Source organism: Heterocephalus glaber, unplaced genomic scaffold (genome assembly GCF_053883595.1).
Source record: "Heterocephalus glaber isolate CG9 unplaced genomic scaffold, H.glaber_assembly_v1.0 deba00001572, whole genome shotgun sequence".
NCBI lineage: Eukaryota > Metazoa > Chordata > Mammalia > Rodentia > Bathyergidae > Heterocephalus > Heterocephalus glaber.
The window spans coordinates 8,234,369-8,239,746 of NW_028258357.1; the positions used below are offsets into that span (position 1 = coordinate 8,234,369).

Genomic DNA, 5,378 nt, shown 5'->3' on the forward strand with positions numbered 1-5,378 from the left:
AAGTTAATTTCTTACAATGTGTGTGTGTGTGTGTGTGTGTGTGTGTGTGTGTGTACTATCTATTCCATGTTGCCTAAATTACCTTTAAAAAGAAAGAGGCAAAGGAAGAAGAGATTGTATATCACTCACTATTTAAACCCACCCTGGCCTGTCCATCCACTTTTCATAGATTAAGCACATTTGCTTAATTATTTGGTTATGTTTTTACTTGGGAAGTAAATACCTAAAAATATTGTAACTCCAGCAGAGTGATCCACAAAACCCAACAAGAAGTAGAAATTCCTTTAGCATATAACATCATAAATTTTGCAAAATAAATACGCCTCTGGTGAAAACCTATCCCTCACTGAAATTATCATTAGCATTTTCTAGCCTTCACTACCGTGTAGGTAGCAAAACAGACATTAGTAGAGGATTAAGTCTGTCATGGTAACAGTAGAATGTGTGTGTTTTGGCATTCTTTGCAATGATGTATTAATTGCTTTCTGGCAGTAAGCCTCTCTTTCTTCTTATTTTCAGTCTTTAAACTATGACCTCAGCTGATCTGGGACAGTAATCGAAGCTATGTCTTGCTAACACAATGAGAACAGCACTACAGAAGTTGCCTGGAAAAATTCTGGGATACTGGACTGGTTCAGTTTATGTTAACTCACACACAGGATTATTTTAAAGTTCTTCAGTATTCTTAACTGAAAGAAAAAATGACAAGAACAGCAATTCAAGTGTTATTGCTCTATTGCTTTTCTGCTAGGTGTGAGACAGCACTTTGCCCTGCTAAATCACAGCAAATAATGTTCTGAAGTCATTTCCAGATTTATACCTCAACCCAGAAGGTTGATGCTAAGATGTCTCCAGAAATGGATCAAATTTTCAATTCAAATGAATAGAGCAACTACGTATCTCATGCCTCATAGATCTCCAAATTTAACTCGAAGCCTGTTCCTTTCTTCCAGATGGCTCACAGAGTGGGAGTAGGGGGCAGAATTAGCAAGCAAACCCAAAAAGACACAGTTGCTCTGTTTCCAATGGTGTCTGCCTGCCAACCAGCTTTTACTGAAGCTAGTGTTACTAAGCAGAAAGAGGTAAGAATAAGTCAGAAACAGGTAAGCAATAAGTTTGAAGTATGCAGAAGGTTTTAATCCTTTAGGAACTTCCCTTCATAGAGCCATTAAATGAGACTCACTGGGCCTTTAATGCCAGCACTTGGGAGGCTGAGGCAGGAGGATTGCCAATGTAGACTATATAGTGAGTTCACAGGTCAGCCTGAACTATATAGAGAAAACTTTTCTCAAAATATCAAAACCAAAAATTTTTTTTTTAATTACGTAGACAGATTTTTAAAAAGTCATTTACCCAGAATGTATGTAGTATCATCTTCCTCTCCACCGTTATAGTATTTCTCTTCTCAGTGATGGTTTGTATTACCTTGCAGCAGAGAATTAGCTCAAGTCTTTGGGATTTCATAATTGGTAAATTTGTCACTTGCATTCAGCTCTCCAAGAAGAAAGGATGTGTTAGGTCATACTGAAGAAAGTACAAAAAGAAAGAGAAAAGTAAAGAGTGGGAAGAAATTAGACATCACCTTCCTGTTTTTCTTTTCAAATCTTCAAAAATTTTTACTATCAAAAAAAAAATTCATGAAGGCCTTGGTAGATTCATTAGATGGAAGGAATAGACCCCGAAAATAGTGAAGATATATGAAATATTTTTAAATATTTAATGATCATTTTTACTTATTTTCTAGACTCTTCCAATGATATTTAGGTCTATTGGGGTTTTTTCCTATATTTTCTTACTATTTTAATTTTACTCACTTTTGTTCTATCATCATATCCTTATACTCTAAGAAATCAGAGATTCAAATAAGAGTGTAGAAATGCTCCTCCAGTGGAACTGAATTTTATTTTCATTCTTCAGAGGTGATAAAAATACATTGGTATTTCCTCCATAGCTCAGACAATCTTTCTTTTATTTCCTTTGCTTTATTTCTGATCTTTTTCTCTTCCTAACTTTTTTACTATTTCTTCTCTTTATTTTCTATCTTACTATTCTTCATTGACCTCAGAACATTTTGGCTCATGAATGCAGCAAATGATTTAAAAAATACATGTTGGAACTGACTGAACAAAGGGTAAAAATTGCTATCACACATTCATGAGCATACGGAGCAACTGGAACGCCCAGACACTTCTGGTTTCATGCAAGTTGATACAATCGCTTTGTAGACCTTTCTAGCCATATTGTTAAAGTTGAACATATGCCTGTTGTATATAGCCCAGAATTCTACTTGTAGGGAAACACCCAACAGAACCACACATGTGTGCAGCAAAAGACAAGTAGAAAAATGTTCATACCAGCACTGTTCATAATAATCAAAACCTGGAAACTGTCCAATTCTCCATCAACAATAGAATGGGCAAATAAATCATACATTAGAATACCAAAGAAAAATTCAAGTAAAGGTAATTACTACTTCATGAATGAGTCTTACAATTATAACAATGAATGAAAGAATCCCTTTTTAAAAAAAGAGTAGTGTAAACAGGGAAGTTTCAAAACCTGGTAGAAACCATCAAAGGTGATTAAAAAAACGATATAATGTATATCTTACATTAGATGTTAGTTATCTGGGTGTGTTCATACTCAAATGCATATTAATGCATGTATATGAATCAGGACAGGACTCTCTAGAAAAAAAAGAAAACCAATGGGGTGAACACACACACACACACACACACACACACACACACGCACACACACACATCATGAAATGTATTATGGAAATTCATGAAATTGTCATAGTCAAAAAGTCCCATAAGCTGCCATCTGCAAGCTAGAGACTCAGGAACCCAGTAACATGAAGGGTCTGGTAAAAATTAGAGCTCAAAATCAGAAAACCATGAACTATAATGCCTGGAGGCAGAAAAAAGATGAATCCTCCAGCTCCAAAAGAGAGTCTGAATTCACCGTTCCTCTGCCATTTTCTTTCTGTCCAGGCCTTCAATGGATTGAATGATGCCTACTCACATTGACAAAGATCATATGCCTTATTGAGTGCAATGATTCAAATGCTAATCTCTTTCAGGAACACCCTCAGAGACACATTCACAAATAATATGATACCAGCTACCTGGATATCCCTTAGTTCATAACATATAAATTATCCATCACAATATGTAAAATATATCTTGATGCTTTAAAAGACATATTGTCAAAGCCGGGGATTTAGCTCAGTGGTTCCACAGCCTGCCTTGCAAGCGCAAGGACCCAAGTTTGATCCCCAGTACCAAAAAAAAATTAAAAAATAAAAATAAAATAAAATAAAAGACATATTGTCACTTTAGTAAGTGTTCTTTCTCTCAGAATCACTCCTAAATTCTCCCTAAATTGTATAGCTTAGAATTTAAAACCCATCATTAAAATGAGCTAGCATTAAATTTAATATACATCCTCACATATCAATAGATGGTTCAACTCAATGTTCTAACAGTGTTTGGTACTAGAAAGTAAAGAGTATATATGATAATCAGCTAATATTTTAAAATAGAGATAAGATGGAGAAATCAATCATCATAACTCTATTATATTTAATAAATATTGGATGGTCAACACTAACACCTATAGATTAAGTTTGATTGCTTTCCAGCTCAAAGTAATTATCTAATGCTTTCTGAATTATGTTTTCCTAAAAATGTTAAGGTTAACAGTTGATGGATAAAAATTAGTATAGTGATAGGATGATAATGGCTAACATTTATTAATACCAGATCCGTGCATTTAACCACAAAAATTGGGGCTCTGCATTATATCAATCTTACACCTGCTTTACTATCCATGCAAATTTCACAGATATGGTAACATATCCCAGTATCCCATTTGACCTTGTTCAACAAAACTTTCATTGACTTGTGCTCAACTTAGTGTCTACTCTAACCCCATATGTTTCTGTGACAGAAAGTTATTTTTTATTCTAAGCTGCAAAACAAAAACCATCTTATATACATATTTTCAAATTCCATTGGCAGCTATACTTTTTCTTGGAGCTAGAGATATGATCCACACATTTATATTCCCTCTGAAAATTGACTCCCTTTGAACTGTATTTTTCCTTCTTTACTTTTCCTATTTCCTAATTTTCTGTATCTATTTTAAGTATCTTGCTGGTATCTGTACAAGCCATTTTACATTCTTTCTTGGAAAAGGCAGTTGTACCAGGTGAGATCCTCTAAGAAACAGATGCCAACATGTTAGCAGACATGAAGCAGACATGTTGAGGGGAATGTTGATAGAGGACAAAGGGGAGGAAGTGGAAGTAATGCAGGAAGAAGCTCCCAGGGCAAATATGCGGGTCTGGCTGCTCTGAAAGAAGGGAAAGGAAAGAGAATTGGCTAGGAAGAGTCTCAGCCTGCAAGGTAGCTCTGGGAAATTTCAACCAGGTGGACAAGAGTTGATGAGACAAAATTGATTGTTTGAAAAGTCCTAGAGCCCACTGACTTGCAGTTATTGGCTGGGAAAAAACAGGTAAAATGTGGGCACTTTGGTGGATTCTAAGGAAGGGTGGCTGAGGCTCTTCAACAGCTGTGCTTCCCCATAGCAGTTTCTCTTGAAGGAGATTTCAATGGCAAATTTCCGTGACCATCACAACAGTGTACAAATAAACAATAAAGCTGAATGGACTGAATGGTGCATCCCCCAAAATTCACATGTTGCAGACCTAATCCTAAATGTGATCATATTGAAGTTAACCTGGGAGACAGGGCTAAATGAGTCATGCAGGTGAGGAGATTAATGTCCTCATAGGAAGAGACACCACTAGAAAGCTGGGTCTCATTATTTCTCTCTCCTCACAGTATGCAAAGAGGTCATGGAAGCACACAGCAGAAAGAACCTACAAGCCAAGAGAAGAGGCTCCAGAATTTAACCTACATTGGCCGCAATTTGCTGTTGGACTTCTGGTGTACAGAACTTGAATGAAAAAATTCTCTGTCGTTCAGACTATCCCAGATGCAATATTTTGTCATGGCAGCTGGTTCTAATACAAAAGTATTCACAAATAACTGCATCTTCGGTATTTCATAGCTGTCATGGTAATTCTATCTAAACAAATATTTATTAAAACCTAACATTCTAATGCTTTCAGGTTATAATGGATTAGAACCACATACTGAGGTTGATAGTAGCTAAGACATGTTTATTATAATCCAAAGTATACTCCTTTTGTATGAGACGGATTGTCCCTTCCTGACACCTGGAATATTGGATTTGCTGCAGCATGTAATTGTGTGATTACCACTGTGGTTATTTTTCATTGTGTCACACAGCAAGATAAAAATGAAGAGAATCTCAGATTTTACTTTCCCTTCTGTTTCCATGGACAC

General features: G+C 35.9%; 1 long non-coding RNA gene across 1 annotated transcript; it reads left to right on the top strand.

Annotated features, from left to right (window-relative positions):
- The first annotated feature begins 465 nt into the window (after nucleotides 1-465).
- LOC110349137 (uncharacterized) lies at nucleotides 466-5,082 on the top strand. Its single transcript, XR_002394890.2, has 3 exons — nucleotides 466-751; nucleotides 954-1,082; nucleotides 4,851-5,082. It is a non-coding gene; the product is annotated as an uncharacterized LOC110349137 (long non-coding RNA).
- The last annotated feature ends 296 nt before the right edge of the window (nucleotides 5,083-5,378 follow it).